This window comes from Atractosteus spatula, chromosome 15, assembly GCF_055471065.1.
Source record: "Atractosteus spatula isolate fAtrSpa1 chromosome 15, fAtrSpa1.hap1, whole genome shotgun sequence".
Classification (NCBI taxonomy): domain Eukaryota; kingdom Metazoa; phylum Chordata; class Actinopteri; order Semionotiformes; family Lepisosteidae; genus Atractosteus; species Atractosteus spatula.
In genome coordinates, this window is record NC_142720.1 from 11,968,062 (window position 1) to 11,986,271 (window position 18,210).

Genomic DNA, 18,210 nt, shown 5'->3' on the forward strand with positions numbered 1-18,210 from the left:
CAACTGTTGGTGCCAAAAGAAACTCATGTCTTGACACTAGTAAGGAAATGGTGAGACAAAACAATTTTGTTTTTTCAGGAGCTGTCTCTCATTAAACAGCTATAACTGTTTGACTGACGTTTGTGTGCTCTATCAAACATGTTGTTAAAGCTAGCTTGATTAATATTGACTTGTGGTTCAAATACAGCAGCATATTCATGTGCATGGGCTTGGTTTTAGGTTTCATTCAGCAGGGAGGGATAACACCGATACATTTTCACTGTGTCACTAGCATGTGTCCGTGCAAACACGGACATCGGACTGCACGTGTACCTTTCACAAAGACGTACATCCTCAGAATTAAATTCTTTTTTAAATGATTCAGCTCTAGATTCATTCAAAATCCCTATGTGTAAGTATTTGTACTTTCAGAACTGTAAATTCATTCAGTTTTTAAACCTTTATATTGTGCAGAGAATGGCACCTACCTGCGTGGTATGTAGAACAAACTGTGTTTGTAGGGTGTGCAATTATTTCTTACAGAGTTGGCATGCTAATGTCTGTTCTAATGTCACACTGCCTTAGTGGGAAACTGGGCCAACTGCAACCTTTTATTCAGCCCTTAAATATAATAGAAAAAAGATCATTGCCATCATTTAGCTGGTAAAAGAGTGAAATATGTTTTGGCAACACTTCTTCCAAGCAGGTGCCAGCAGAGTGGGTAATAAACAGGACTGTGCAGAACAAGCTGGCCTTTTTCTTTATCAAATGATTTCTTTTGGCGCTGTCTTCCGTGGCTCTGCACACTAGTGACACCAGCACAGTCTGTGCAGAGGATCTGTCCAGTTCTGCATTGTTGCCTTCCTATTAATGTTTTTATCTCGTTTACTGGACGTTCTCTCTTTCCTTGCTTTTCCTTTTTTTGGAGTTTTGTCCATCACCTAGCTATCTTCCCCTTTATTGTGACCTGCTCTTTTTTGGATCAGATGCAAGCAGGTTGCGATTTAATAAGAACCAGATGGACACAGTGCAGAAATTGTCCAAACTGGTATGAGAACGTGGGGAGCTGTCAGGCCTGGAGAGAGACTGGAATTTTTCAGTAATAAAAATGGGATTTATCACCACTCTACCACAGTCACTGCCGTCAAACCTATACATTGATTAAAGTCCTATACTGATTCAGAGGTCCAGTACAGGATATTTTCAAAGACTGATGATTGGTATTTCTTGAAAAGGCTAAAATGGGCCATAGTAAAGGTGAAGCATTAAGTTAAAGTCTTAATATTCCCTACTGAGGCAAATGAACCTGCTAAAATAGCCGCTTTCTACAATAGCTGTGTAATTGAAACCAGAAAGTGGAGGATTTGATAAATTGCTTGACCCTGAAGGAATGTTAAGGTCATAAATTTTCATTGCATTTTTGTGTGTGTGTTTTTATTTTTTATGTAATGAGTATACACAATTTTGTTTGGTGCTGCACAAATCCATCCAACGTGCAGATAAGGCACACAGTGCCTTCTCAGTTTGAGATCTGAAGGACAATAAATCTTCAGCACCACATGTAGTTCCTTGCACGTACATGCTGGTTTATATTAAAGGAGTAAACCTGAAAAATTCACTTTAAGCACAGCATGAGGATCACATACAGAAACGAAAATATTGACTTTCTGATAATTTTTTATGTGGGTATTCATAAATAATAAAGGATATCAAACTCATACTGCCCGTTAAAACAAAAAAAATGTAATTAGAATTTTGGAAACCAAAAGCTTTCTAGCTGGTATTATGTATACATGACTTTGTAATACAGTAAGGTTGTTTCCTTTGCAGAGAGACGATAAGTAGCATTCTATTGCATGCAATCTTTGGTGCATTATGTTATTGAATATATATGCGTGATGTTTTCTGTTTAATAGGAACACTTATGCATGTAACCTTCACCATATTAGACACAATGTGTATATCACCAATGCTGAAATGTAAAAAATGAGCTCAGCAAAGCATATTGAAAGGTCATAACAAAGTACACAGAGTGAATCCACAGATTTATGGCCCAAACTGCAGCTAGAATGAGTGGCCTGTACATTTTCAGAATTCTAATTGCTTTTTGCAGCTTTTCAATCATAGTCCCCTTTTTGTTGAGCGGGCACCATAAGCACAAATATGTTTTTTTCATTTTGTAAAGCATAAAACAAGCAATTTGAAAAGCCCTCTTTGATTGCATTTGTTTGCAACTTTGCTTAATATATTTTTTTTTGTTTTTAATTACGGCACAGCCTTTGATCTACGTTAGGAATTGAAGTTTAATTGTTAAAAGACCTAAGCTGACCATATTAATCTGTCAGTAAATTTATATAGTAAAGCTTCTCACGTGTTGACAGTTTTTACCTGTGTGCTGGTGGAGAAACTGCCCCGGGATAAAATGAGCTCTATCTTGGACAGAAGCATAAATATTTCCCTTTCTATTTTCCGAAATAGCTTTTAATTTAACAAGTTTTATGACTCTAATATTAAGTACATATGTTTTACAAGACACTGTGTCCTTTGAGTCACCCTGATTTTGCTGTACCTCGGAAAAAAAAAAAAGTTAAAGCACATTTGGGCTAATTTCCCCAAGCAGCCCCCTCTGCGGCCCCTCACACTCGATCACCAGTCCTTTCAGGACAGAACAGGCGAGTGCAGTTCTGGGCCGCTCTGAAACAGCTGAGCTGTTCCCAGTGTGGAACCCTGGCTCGCCTCTACATTCCCAGGGTAGAAATGGACCGTACATTAAGGTACATTAATGTGTTATTTTACCTCTGTGATTTAAAGTTACACTCCCACGTGTGGTGCTACAAAATCAAGCAATATTGAACTAATAATTGTTTCAGTGATCAATCAAGAAACGTAGGCCTTTTGATATATAAATGCATAGGTATGCGTGGATATGCTCACGATATGTACATACCGTATATGTACGCATTATATATGCAGTCTTTTCTTTTAAAATGGGCTTTTCTGAAGAATTCTCACTCAAATTTCAACTACTGGGCTTGGAAGACAGCACAGTATTCAGTGACTGTGATATGCTGAGCTCTAGCTGCTGAAAAGAGTAGCTTATATTAACATTTTCTAAACTTAAATAATAATACAAGATTAATAGAAATATCAGGGCTTGAATGTTTTGTTGTACATGGCATTTCACAATATGATAAGCAACAGCTGCTGAGGTTCAAATAAGATGTACTTTTTCTTGTTAGTTTTATCTTATTTTGGTATGAATCATAAGTGAACCTTGACATATTTATAAAATTAGGTTACACGCCCACAATATAACGTGGAAAGTTTTTTTTTGTTTTAAATTAAACTGCATGGTATAATTGTATTTTAAGGATCACATCTGTATAGTTCTACAAAACATTTGGTGCTATATAGATTTTCAGGTATCATAAATGACCATAAATTCCTAACATTGTGTATTAGAAATCCATGTACATAAATATGGATTTTTTAGTTCTTGTAGCTGATGTGTACCTTTTTCATGAGCTTACGTTTAACATTCAGCAAAACATCAAAATATTCAGTCCAGGCGGAAACCAAATTGGCAGACTGTGACTAATATGTTGTTTTCTAAGGTAGTAATCAACTCCAATTATTTAAGTTGCATTTTGTATAACATTCCTTAATAGTTTTTTCTTGTAATAATGTGGTTTAACCTACCGACGTGCTGGTCATACCCAGGAGTTTTAAAACGGCCTTTACTCTGTGGGCTTTTATTCCTGTGGCATAGGATTTACAAAACAAAATGAAAAGGGGGGAGGGGGGCACATGAGTTTAGCTAGTCAGTGCAAGCTCGTGGTCTCTCCCCAAGGGACAAATTGATGTCAAGTTCTGCTGTCTGTCAGGATTAAGTGTCTGTTTGCTTTCTGCTCACATGTGGTTTGAGGACAAAACAGCTCAAGTCTCTTCAGTTCCTAACAAAGCATCTCAAGTTGCCGGGTAAAATTCTTTAATCTCCTGTCTTAATCTGGAAACACAAGTCACATGGTAACACCAAGGGTTTTCCCATCTTTTTTGTCCCACACGGGCTTCCATTTAAAGACGTGTTTGGATTGGGGCTTTCAAAATCATTCTTCAACGGGATATTAGCAAAGAAGCAAATCCAGGTGCTTTGTTCTCAACCCAGATCACTACGAGTCATTTTTCCTCCTTAATCTACTCCTCTCTGAACTCCCTGTGGGGATCAAGCACAAAGTTTGCCACAGAAACTAATATGCAGCTCGCTGAGGGACCTGGAAGGCTAAGAGACTGGCATGATGGTCTTTTAACCAGACGACTAGAAATCTGCAGCCATTAATCTCAGATGTGTAACATTTGTTAACTATTGCTCTTTGTCATAATGCCAGCAGGACACTGGCAAAAAACACCATCATAGAAGGAGAACCTGTTTAAGTGTAGCCCTTGATTGAGGAATATAAACAGGAAAAGGTTCATATGGAAATAAGACATTTCTCTTGTCACAGATACCAACTGGTACAGTTTATCTTTCTTTCATTTAAGTTAGTGCTGAATTTAGTGTTTCTGTTTTCGAGGAAATCCTACTTCAGTCAAGCCCTAATTAAGGGGAGAGGGGGCGTGATTGGACAAAATGTCAACTCACAATTTGCCACAGCGGGGTAACTCACCTGGCAGAGGAGAATGACAACCCATCCATGAGGACTGGGCTGCCAGAACTCCCTATTTGTAATGAAGGATGAGTAAGGAAGCTGCTATAAAAGCGAAGGTGGAGTGGAGGGAAGAATGTGAAAATGAAACGTGCAAGTGAGTAACCAAGAAGCACATTTATAGAAAGGTTGGTGGAGGTAGACAAGATTGGGGTTTGACCTCCTTCTGAACAACTCCATACAAACCCTGTTATGAGGTGTCCTAAAACATACCTTAAATCAGGTTTTGAGGTCCCTCTTAAGTTTTGTGTTCGAGGTACCTGAACCAAGAATGTTTTCGATTTTATTTTCTAAGCAGTTATATTCTTCTATTACAGCTTTAAAGTGAGCACTACAGTCAGGCAAAAATCCTATGCCAAGTTTAAACAATATAAGTGACGAAAACTGACAGTTAAATTGTTTTGTCTTCCTGTGGCCAATACTAAACGAGTATAAATAAAAACATTTGAAATCGGAGCTGTGTCAATGTACATTGACTGCAAAAGAACTGCTTTTCAAATTCCATGTTGAAAAGTAAAAAGAAACAACACAATGTTTCAGATGTTGGGCCTTCTTCAGATGTGAGAGTCTCCTTTTTACTTTAATTAGCCTTTACTTGTTCCAAATAAAAACATCCTGATTGAGAAGAGCTAAAGTAGAATGAGTAGGGAGTGTGCAATATTGGCCTGTCTATATGAAGAAAAATCATCTGCTTTTTACATTACTAATGGGCAATATTGTATACATTACAACACAATTAAAGTTTTCAATGTTTTGGAATATGTGGATTTTATTTTGTTTTTGAAAGAAATGAACATCAAGTCATTAGATATACAGATTAAGCCCATGGTCAATCTCTTGCATATCTTTAGGATGTATTAATTAAGATTGCTCTTATTTACCCTATTCCTTGTTAGAAAAAAAAGTGCTGATTATCAGTTGGTGAGAACCGCTTTGCTATGCCTCATTGTGATGTGCTGAAGGCCAGCAACAGTTAGCTCTTATATAGTTCAGCTGTAAAATGGAGGATAGAAATAAACATTGATCGCTGTTTGAAAGAGGCTTAATGCCCAGCTACAATTCATCTGTAATCTAAACTGCAGCTGCAACTGAAAAGTCAAGGACTACTATTTTGTGTGTATTTTGAGGGTCAGCAATCATATATAAAGACAGGCTGTCCACTGAAATGCAGCAAGAAATTTAGAATTTGAAAACAAGGAAAAGTTAACACTGGAGTATAGAATTTGAACCTGATTCCAAATGCCTTTAACAATAAAAATGCATTGTTAAAACCATTGATAAAAAAGTAATAGTTTTAAAATTAATACTGATATATATAGTTTTTATAGATTAAACGTCTATGCTATGTATCTGTTGTTGTTTTATACTGTAAACAAGTAGAAAAAAACAAATTTGGTTTTGCAAGGAAAGGAGATTTCAATTGTTAAGCAGAATCTTTAATAATCTTTTTAAGCTACCCTTCTTCACTTTTTTCATTATCAATGTTCTGTATTTGTGTTTATTAAGTATAACAAGACAATTTCATGAACTAGAATACCCTCATGTTCCATAATATGTTTCTTGGTTTTAAAAAAGTGACACTTTGTTGGTCTAGAAAATGTAAAATGGATCTTACTTTTTTAGCAGAAACACAAATCAACCATATTATGTTGGAATAGTGAGCAGAGTTATTTAAAATTTACTTCTATTTGTGCTGTGGAAAAGCTTGTTCGTGTAGTGATAGTCATAATAACTATTAAAGTGTATGAAAGTGACAGAATCCAAACTGGAAAAGCAAAAGCAATAATCTTCATAAAACACTCACCTTTGTGCCTTTCAGAGATGCATGCATATATTGATATACACTGTGTATCAAATAATCTGCAATAACATTTTTTTTAAATGTATATGTATAAACTGCACCTTCTAAAAAAAATTCAGACTATTCTTATTTAATGAAATTGCTAAATTATGCGTATGTATTGTTTTTTTTCTAAAACAATGATTTAAAAACTTAATTTTAAACGTAAATGCACAGAGTGATTACTTCTAATGGTATGTTACAGTAAATGTCAATGTCAACAAAACAGAAGAGAACAAAATGAAATATGTTGATTGCACAAGTATTCAGATCTGTGAATTCCATATTAAGTGGAAGCACCTTTGACAGCAATTACAGCCACATGTCATTTTGTATGTCTTTAGCAACATTACACAATGCACTTTTTGCCAATTCTTAGCATAATTTGCTCAAAGTCTCCCAGGCTGCTTAGGGAATCACTTATGGACAGTAGTTTTCATGTCTTTCCACAGATTCTCAATAGGATTCAAGTCAGAACTTTGAAGGCCACTCAAGAATATTCTCTCTAATTCTTTTGCCACTCCATTGTAGCTTTACACTTGCTCTTTGGATCTTTGTCCTGCTCAAAGCTGAATTTTGTCCACTTTCACCAGGATTTCCAATAGTATTTGACTGTACGACAACCATTTTTTTCTCTAATAAGCTTTCCAGTCCCTGCTGAAGTTAAGTGTTCCCACAGCATGATGCTGGCACCTCCGTACTTGACAGAAGAGATGTCTGGATTGGTCTTCATGTTGACTGGGAGATGTGGTTTTTTGGGTCTGTGCTAAACGTAACACTTTTGGTGTACCAATAAGTTGCAGTTTGGTCTCATTTGAATTTAGGCACATTTTTGGAGGATCTCTCAGGTGCTTTGTTGCAATATGGGGTTTGAGATGGGTTCACAGAGATGTTTTTTATTTTGAAGTCATGAGAACCACAATTATCACTCAAAGACTGAGGCCACTCAACTAATTGTGGCTTTTTAAGGTAATATTACGTACCTAATTTTAGGTTTGCCACAGGAAAGGGTTTGGATACAGCCATGGCTATTCCATTTTTCTTTTGTAATGATTATCAGTTTACTTTTTTCTTTTTTGTTTTACATTAAATATATGGAGTATGTTGTATATATAAGAAATGCTACTTACAGTAAATGACTACAAGCTTTAGAACAACAGAATGTGAAAACTGTGTAAGGGTCTGAATATTTTTGCAAGGCCCTGTATATGTAACACAGATTTGACTTGTTCTTATCTGTAAGTGGATCTACATGTGGTTATCCACTGAAGTTGAAGCCATTTCGTTTCAGGATCTCTCTTCTTGTGGTGGTTTAGCCCTAGTCACACGCTACGAAAGCTCATGAAACATTCATCAATGAATCAGAGAAGGAAAAAAAAAGAAAAAAGCAAGGGCTCGGTATTTGATCTTCCCATTTAATAATTGCTTTGATGCTCTGTTTACTCCCTGATGCTCGATAAAATTTTTGTCAGTTTAATATAGAACCATGGCTCAGCCAACTGGATACAAATGATTTATCTGCTTCTCTTCATTACAATAATTAATTACCCCTATAATTAATCCCAACATTTTTATCTGTAAAAGAATCAATTGCAAAAAATGAGGCAGAGGGAAAGCACACCGTGGGGGCGGACAGGGCAGGGGATGTCTGTGAAAGGCAGCAGTTTTCTAAAATGTGCAACTTCTTCTAAAGAGACGTTTCAGGCACACAATTGCTTCCCATTCTTCCCCTCAACACTGCTTGGAGTGTAGACAGTTTTGAAGAATATTACAATTTTTCCATCAAATGAACATCTCATGACGCTCTGGGACACTAAACGAATACCAATTATTTCTTTCCTAATGTATGCCTTTGTTCTGACATTTTAGTTAGCATTTTTACATACATGACACCATGCAAATGTACGTTTTTTTTAATCAAAGACTTTTGTACATATTGTACCCGAAATGGAAACGTGGACATTCAGGTTTCCACACACATACTGTCCAGGAAGTCTGGATCATCTAGATACACAGTGCTTTTGACCATTCAAATATATCATTTTGTCTGCATACAGATGTTTAACAAAACACAGTTGTTTAAGGGAAAAAAGTAATTGAACTTGAAGGTTTTTGTAACAGGAGAGTGCTATAGCTGGGCAATGTGCTTTTCTTCAGCTCAGCTGTTTCATGGACTTATCAGTATTTGCTATCAAGTCATGAACATGTTCTGCAGGCCTCTCTGTGTGTTTATAGAAAATATTCAAATCCTTAATAATGCAATAACTAAGCATTTTAGCACTATAAAGCATTCAACTTAAGTTCAATGTTTTGTTTTATTATTAATTATATGTTCAGAATTGAAGTAAATTTTGACATTAAAGTACAAATCACGTTAGAGCTGGTCTAATAACAAATACATTCAGGAGCATGTATCTTGCTTATTTCACCAACTCCATGGTCATTTAAAGAAACCTAACGCTGAAGACTCAAGCAGCTGCCTGAGTTAACATTTATGAAAATCTGTTTGTCTTTCCAGATTCAGGAGTTGCATCACAGAACCATAAAAAGGTGGGGTGACTTTCTCAAATAAATGCCTGGACTCCTCAAAATGTGCTTCCCTTAGAATGGAACTTCTGCTTTCCTTTTGGGTTATGTGGTTCTATATCATTTGCACATTTCAAACAAGACAGTGAAGGGTGCTGCTCAGGTTACTCACTCATTTTAGTACTTATTATTTACCTTGGAATTCTATTTAGGTCATTGACATCCCATTTAGCTCTGGTGACCCTGCTTATACAATCACTAATAAATTAAAAAGTGTTTTAGTGGATAACACTAACATTCTTGAACTTAATCCATCACAGGGGCTAACAATAGCCATGGCTCAGCTGTTCCTCTCCGTACTAAAAGCTTTTTATGTGAAATGCGCTAGGCTTGTCTGGGAAAGAGGTTTGATCAGATGGATTTGCTTTCTTTATTTCTAAGTGGGACTGGATTTATTTTTACATAAACAAATACGAAGTGCTGTAAAGGGTGGCAGCCAACAGGACAGACCTTGGATTCTTTAAAAGAGGGTTTTTTTTTTCAAGTTCACTTAGATGAACAATTTACTACAAAGGATTTCTTCTTCTACATTGCCAGGGATGTTAATATAGCGATAGTTTATTGTAAGATGATGATACACTTCTTCTTACTTTACAGAACTACAAATAAGAACACTGTAAAGCAATAACAGAATAAAAGCTGTAGAAATGTTGTCAGTGAAATAAAGCTGTTTCCTCCATGTGTTTGTCTGATTGCCATGCCATTCATTTGCACAACAGACTTGCTCTGTATAACTACTCTATCAGCTGTCCAATGGCAGTCATGGGGAATTTTATTTTCCCCACAAAAATGTTATGGATAATGTCCTGTTATGAACACTTTTTATATTACTCACAAAATTCCAATACATAGCTTTCTGTACCTTTCTTTTTCTTAACATTTTTTTTATTTTTCACTTTAAAGTGTTTTTTTCTTTAGTAGAACAAAGACTTTTACACGTCACATTTCTTGTTTTATACCTGACTCCCGTACTTGGAAAACTATAAGAGTTTCTCAGGTCTAGAGCTGGTATGCTTCACTTTTAAACATTAACTTTTACTTTTACTATTAATTCTTAATTTTGCTGATATTGTCTCATGCCACGATATCCTGAAAATTGTTTGGGAATGTTGATGTTACAGCAAGTATTTAATGTCCCAGTATTGTGAAACGTTTTGGAAACTTTTGGGCTTTCCAGGCAGAAAATCAATTTAAAATGAAGACTATTGGAATAATGCCGCTCATGTGAATTGACATAATGCAGAAAAGTTAAGTGAATCTCATATAAATTTGGCTTGAAAGAGTAAGTGGCCATTGGACTCCCTACTGTTTTACTTCTCCAGAAAAACATCTTTATATGGGTAAGTAGTATTCCAAAATAGGGCTTCCTGTGCAGCATGTTCCCATGTGTTCAATCAGACTTCTGCTCTGATGAACTACATTGCTTCTTATAAACTGTCTATGGCCCATAAATTTCAAAGCAGAAAGACTACCGCTGTACTGTGAAGGTCTACTGAGAATTTAGACTTTATAGCTTCCCCCACCCTTTTTTTCTGGCTAAAATTTGCTTAGTGATTCTGCAGTACAGATTTTTACATTAGTGACTGTGTTTGCGAGTTTTGGTTCCATTGTTGTGTGAAATATGCTTGAGATAAAATAATTTAAAGGCCTAATCTTGTTTATCATATGTGATGCATAGCAATTCCGGACTATTATCCCTCAGACATTACAAGATTTTGACACCTCTGAATAAGATGGAAAGTTCAGAGTGTTTTAAAAAATTTTAAGTCTTCATAAAGTCTTGGAAATGTCTATTGGAACTGTTGGATAGACAACCACTAATTTCAGCCCATAAAAGGGAGATCATCTCTTAGGTTGGGGGTTACACACAGTTAAAAGACAAATGATTGTTTCCAATGTAAACTCATTGTTAATTTTATTAGTTATTCATATTTTGTTAATTCCAAAAAGTTGTATTTAATAAAGTCTAAGTATTTTTTCTGTTGTATCTGTATCTTGCATGTCCTCTTTACTTCATGCTAATTTTCTATATAGAATTTGAACTCTTTTCTATAATTTGAAATTCACATCATTATTTTACAAATCAGAGCACAAGTTAGTTTTATTCTTGGTCTTTCAGTGTTGAGAATACTCAAATCACCACATAATTTATCACAACATACTGTACAGTACCATGACTGATAGTTTCAGAGAGAGACTGTTTAAATAATGACTTGAATCTTGTGGGCTAGGAATGATATATATATGTTTTGCCAGAATAGTACGAAGAAGGTAAGATGAGCACCATTTATTTTTGAAGCACTTCAGTACACAGACTGTCTGTTTCCTGTATAAGCAGTCATTCACCCTTCTCAAATACGGTACTACTTTGCTACTACAAACTGTAATACAAAGGTATGCCTCATATTCGACTTAAAATAATGTTTTAAGTCACTACGGCACTTTTAAGGCACTAAGGTCTTGATTACTTAGTTGCTGTTGTGGCTTGAACAACAGTTTGTTTCAGCTCAGATGCTATCTTGGTGAAAGTTACCCTCTGTGAATGTATTTCAAATTTATGTATTCAGTTCTTGTGCAATCTCAGTGGAAGTTTTTATTTTCCAAGAGGTGGCATCTAAGCTATTTTGAACATGCAATTTTAACTAAAAGAAATATTTTGAAACTGAATGAAAGTTCAATCATTCATTAAATGCAGCTGCATTTAAAAAAAGCTTTTCATGAGGAGACAGAAGGGGTAGGTTTAACAAAAAGGAATAATAATAATAATAATAATAATAATAATAATACAAATAATACAGACATTGCTTATCAGCGGGCATATAGTCAATCTCTGATAGCTGCTTATAAAGACAGTATCACAATTCAAGCATTTAGTCTGCTGTTTGAATCTGACGAGTTGCTTCTGGAAACTAACAATAGCATGAACATCTCACTGTATGCTTAATGAGAAGTAGCTGGCAGTGTGAAGGTGAAAAGATAGCTTCTAAAACTGACAAGGTGAGACAACTTCTTGCTGACATTTCCTTACAGTCTGTGTTGTGTAGTTGAAGGGTAAAAATAATAAAAGCTGATAAATATGCACACCATGTGTGGATGCTTATTAGTGTAGTCTCTCTGTGTTATTTATAGAGGTTACAATATATAATTGATACTTTGTATGCATTGCTGTGCAGGCATATAAAATTGTAAATAAAGTTTATACACTGGCCTAAATTGTAAAATTTGAATGTAGATTCCCTTAGGATTTGTACTAAGGCTAAATTTGTTAAATCCTTGAAATATCTAGACCTTGCTTTGGAGTCTTGACAAGTATGCAACTAGGGAACATGTTTCCTTTGATAGTTACTAAATGTCTGCTCTCACTGGAACACGAGTATTACAAAAATGTATGATATACCAGAGAATTAATAGCATGAAAGCAGTGTTATCAGAAGGTTAACAGTTATATACGTCAGACTGCATTTTTTTTAATTCATCTTTTGTTATTTGTGAAGCTGTATCGTTAAAATGTGCACCCTACTGAGAAATTTCTGATTGTCTCTGGATTCATAAATCTGTAAATATATTATTCAAAAATATTTGTTGAAGTGCTGTTACCTGTAATTTAAACAGAATCCTACATTGTTACAGGTTTAATATTTGTAAACTCTACAATCATTCACTGCAGCTGAAGATACTGAAGCCTGGGTTAGACTTTTACATTTGGAAAGCCACCTCTAAACAAAATTGACACCAAAAAGAAAAAGCTCAATGTGAAACTAAAAAGGGAAAATGGATGAACATTTTTTAGAAAAGGAGGCGAATTTTATAAGACTTGAATTTCTAATGTTCTGGTTAATCTTTGAAAGTGTCAGACGCTTTACTTATACAGCATTTACTTCATAAGCTTTCTAATTATGCTTATAAACGCGCTGGGTTGTCCATAGTAATATGTACTGTAGCAGTTTGTTTTGTGGTGTTTGTGTTAGGTCGGTGTGTTAACAGCTAAATCACAAATACGAGGTCTCTTCTCGCGCAACAAAATATTTTCATTAAATGAACGTGGAAGCCAGCCAACATTTTATTGCTAATGTTTATAAGTGACTGAGGTATTTGTGATTCGATATCTTGTCCAAACTTGCTGTCCTAACGCGATTCGTATGTTTACCCCTGGGAAGAAAACCTTTACTGTACAGTAAATCATGTACCACTCCAGTTCTCTAAAACAAAGATAGGATTTCATTTTTCCTCTCATTTAAGATTGACACATTAATTAAAATGGTAAACTTGGCCATGCACAGACTATGTGGCTAATAACAGTTGATATTAAGTAACAGTAGCGCTTAACCGAGAAAACCTGTTTTTAAAAACTTTTTTAAAAACCTTTTCAACTCCTTAGCATATTTGTAACGACACACATAACTGTTTCGTTGTATTTTGTTTGTTGTCAAAAAAATTAACATTATTTTTATTGTCAAAAGACATTAACATAGGCGAATTCTATCATGTTATTGTAAATAAAAGCTTCTAATGAACTTTTCTTGGTGTTAAATTCTATAACCACTTTTCTGAATGTATAAACTCATGCATTTAGAGTAGCAGTTTTATTTCGATATTAATTGCAAGGATGAACGTTATTTGTTTATTCCGACTAGCATTTATCGTATACTTAAGGGGTTTAGGTGCTACCTCGAATGAGATTAGCTAGCAATGAGAACTCCAATAGTTTTCCCGTGTTCAGTTTCTGTGGTCACCCATTGTGTTTCATTGCCATCTGACGTTTTTTGTTGTTGGTGGTGGTGGTGGTGTTGTTTTCTTTTGAAAGTAAAATACGTTACTCTCACAGGTGTCTAGAATTTACGGAGATACAACAGAGATACAAGGGTCGCTCGTTCCATTGTTCAGAAGCGTGTCACTTTTGACCGGAAGAGAAATTTCCTTGCTTGCTTTTTTCATAGCTACTGTTCGGTTTATATTCTCAAGAGGGAGCGTTGAAAGCTGATGTCGTTATCTTGGCAGTAAACCAAGCTATAGATTGTGCAAGGCTGACGCCTGATAGGTAGATGTGACAGGTAATTTAAAAGTCGTGCACACTAATGAGGCTGCGTCTTACCCCCTTATAACCCTGTGTCCGTGTGTTCAGTGTTGGCTCTCACTAATAGGAAATCGGTATTAAAATATTTTAATTCGGAGCGGGCTGGATTTGAAAACGTGTATGCGTGTTTGTGATTTCTTTTGTGCTCGTGTGCGTGTCTGCCCGCGTATGCATTTCAGGTAAACTGTGAGGGTAATGCATCAGCTTGGTTATTCAGAACATATTTTTAACGGCTTTGAAGTAGTATTCGTCCATGAAAAAAATAGCACAAGTACGTAACCTTTCGACAAACGAACGCGTTTATTAAACATTTCATAGTGGACATTTTAAACGGGAAATGCTATTTGAATTATTATTGAGCGCTTAATATTGTTTTTTTATGCAATATACATTTTTCTCTTGGAAAAGTATGTACTTGAATCTCGGGGCAAATACTCCACGATCTGTGAACGCCTAATCTTCTAGGTGCAAAAACAAGACGTTCAGGAATCAGGAAGGTGTGCGCGCGTGTCTCTGGGTTAGGGTGGAGTGAGAGAGGAGTTATTTTGTAACTTTCTGCGAATGATATGGATCTAAATCATCAAGTGCCTTGACTCTTGTGTTAAGCACATTATTTTTCAAAGTTCTTTTAGAAGCCGTGTAGCAAAAATCTGTAACTGATATTCTGCAAGAATCGTGATCTCATTTATCATATTGTATGTTATCAAGAAATGACTGATTTTAAACTCACTTCAACAGCTCCAGAAGTTATATTTCCTTACTGTTTGATAGCGCTGTCGGGGTATGTAAGATCCTATTTTCAAGAAACTATGAAAACAAAATGACATTTGTTAAAGTGAAAGAATCCTCTGTTAAACTAAACCCTACTTTGTTCACTGTTCTGAATAATGGATACCTCTCTCTTTTCTGTGTAGGACGATTCGATACTTACGTGGTGTAACTCGTTTTGTGACCTGCATATTTGCATTCTGCTATCAATGGCTTAAATAAATAATCAATATTCAACATTCAGAGAAATCAACTCTTCCCTGAATTGCATATAGCCCTAAAATATTAGATTTGTGATTTATGATCACTATATTGTAATTATATTGTAAATATTAGCACTAAATTCGTATCTAATTAACTCATCAAGGTGATACTCTGGCTGCCCTTGAACTTCAGCAGAAGTTAAAAGAAATCAATCTTGGCACCCAGAAATGTATCCAATTCCTGCCATTACGTAGAAGACTGTTGCCAGCTATCTAATGATTTATAAACACGCTCGAGGATCTGCAGTAAACTCCGAGCCGTATGACAAAGTACAGTACAAGTCAGTATTTGGTTTTGGTACGGTCTGTGTGACAGAATGAATACAAAGGGGTTATACCGCATACACAAACCACCACAAAGATTAATAAATCTTGAAATCGTACAAACATTCGTAAAGTGTTGCAGGCATTCTTGGTTGGTGATATGCGGCGGTATGCGCGCTCGGCGGCCCCGGCAGAATCAAGTAGCCTATGTATGGACATTCTGTACAGTAGTATTGTTTTCTCTCTTCGGTTGCATCACAGTTCGCCGTCAGGTGCCTTTCCAGGACATGCAAAGATCAAAGCAGTCAGTGAGCATAAGTGGTTATTGTAAGACTGAAACGTAATACCTCATAACAAGAGAAAGAAGAAGGGGAGAGGATGCTGACTTCGTTTTGGCATTCTCTGGGACTGTTGGTATTATCACGGAGAGCAGGTGGGGGTCGATAAAGCTCTCACAGGGCGCCTCATTAAAGGCTAACACAGTGGCTATTATTGGATCAGATCTCATCAGGTGAAGAGAGGAGCCGAGCTGGCGTACCCTCTGCCCGACACCTGAGGCAGCCCTGCCTGCTCTGACCTTGGTAGGCAGCTGTCAAGGTCACCTTCATTTCATCCGTGTTCCCAAGTCATACAACTGTAGATGCAGAGAGAAGAGGAAATAAGAGCTTCGACAGGTACACGACAGTTCGAAGCAACCCAGGTGTTGACAGGAATAGCCGGTGTTTGGAGGGGAAACGCAGTTTGCTTGAAGGGGAGAGACAGTAATTAAAAGTGAAGCTTTGTCATACCTCTGCCCAACGAGTATAGGCGATATATTCCGCACAGTATCTCCAACCCCGCGTTAAGAATGGTTGTGCTGTACCCCCCCCCCCCCCACCAAGATTTTTGGCAAGGAAGTAGAGCACATTTAATATCCCTTTCATGTTTGTACCAGTGCCCTATTCTTCTGCTCAGTGTGCACGCTTTTTGTAATAAGATCAAAAAAACTCAACGACTTTCTTTAGCGACAGGTTCAGTAATTTGTCTGTTAGTTTTGTGTGAACGATGCTTATTTTTTCGTATAAATAAAAACTTCTTATCTGTGAATAAGAATTCGTATTGTTGCCCGAGCATAATAGTCCGGTTCGTGTCATACATATTGCGAAAACAAGAATAAAACAATTTTGCATTCGATTTTCATTAATTGTTATAGCAATGCTGGAGAACGGTGAGTAAACTTTTCTTCTATCTCTACAGTGATGATGACGTTTAAAACCCACAAAAGAGAGACAATATAAGGCATACGTGTGAATATAATAGGCATATGATACTCTAACGTGACTTTTCAGATTCGTTACGTTTTTTCAGATGCATTTGATTTGCGTGCGAAGTTAAAAGGAATTAACCACGTGCAAAATGTTCTTTTTAAAGAAATCGCTGCTCTTGCTCTTTTATTTCAGTTTGATCGACCCGATCCCGTGTCTGTGTGTTAGGATTGGAATGCTGCGCAGTACCTTGCCTGGATTTTGAAGGCGGTATCCACGTTTTCTCGCTCCTTTTTTTTCCTCATCTGAATATTTACATCAATAATTGTTGACAGGAGTCCTTCTGGACTCCCGTAGAGAGAACCTCCCCAGTGCTGGGCGTTATTCAAAAACCGAATTTCTCTTCATCTCGCTTAACAGTTCGGATTTTTAAACCGCGTATATCCCTCAATAAACGAAACCAACAGGACTGTACCCTCCAGAATCTTTTTAGTGTGTCTGTTTATATTTTAATTTCATTTAAAGCTCTCCCTAGGTAAAACAAAATAACTGTTTTAAAAAAGGTCGTTGCTTAAAATAATATGCATTTTCTGTTTTCTCTATCGTAAAAATGTTTGCCATGGATTTTACATTCGCTGGTTTAAAATGCCAGAATATATATAGTTATAATAAACGTTATTTTTTTACTGCTGTAATTAAATATACAGGACGAGGTGATAATGCTAAGAAATAAATGTATAATTCGTTATGATATAGAACTGTAGTTTTCCAAACGTTTAATTTGCTTTAATAGTTTAATTGGATTTAAATACACTAATAAAATAAAAACGTTGTTCTTCCAATACACTTATTTTGTATTTTTTATTTTACAACATGTTTCCGCCTGTTACCTCATCTTACGTTCTTACATTTATTGCAGGTTTTACTAACTCTAGTCTCTCTCTATATCAATTTCAGATAACATCAGAACTGTTTTGAAACTTAGTATATTTTTCTGTTACAAAGTTGGCACACGTCTTTTCCAGGTACAGCTATAATCCTCTTTTGTTCAGACCGAATTTATTTTTGTGTCTAGGCTATTCTGTAGTCTGAGAGTAAAAATGTATTAACCATTATTCATTTTGTCTCGATATGTAAAAACAAACCATAATCTTTTTGCAGAAATGCAGCGTGGGATTTTAATTTCCCCGCTATGATTAAAAAGAGCCCATTACTACAGATAAAAGGCGTAAGAAAAATACAAGCCAGAACGAGAACTGACAAGTATGAATTAAGTGACACAGCCGGATGTAAAAAGAGGAACAGTGGCAAAGAGAAAACAAGGAAGATAAGGTCTTTATGGCATTTTTTAAGTTGCTAGTTCATCTTATACAGGTAGCTTAGTTGTTGTTGGTGATGATAAAAATAGATCAACGTTATGAAATAGATTGAAAACCCACATGAAAGTACCCCTTAGGGTACAGCTGATTTTGTTAAGAAAGGTAAAATC

At 36.0% G+C, this 18,210-nt stretch overlaps 1 long non-coding RNA gene across 1 annotated transcript in view; it reads left to right on the top strand.

Moving 5' to 3' along the window:
* The window catches only part of LOC148820036 (uncharacterized), a 114,725-nt gene that overhangs the window by 87,857 nt on the left and 8,658 nt on the right, over positions 1–18,210 (top strand). The window lies entirely within an intron of this gene.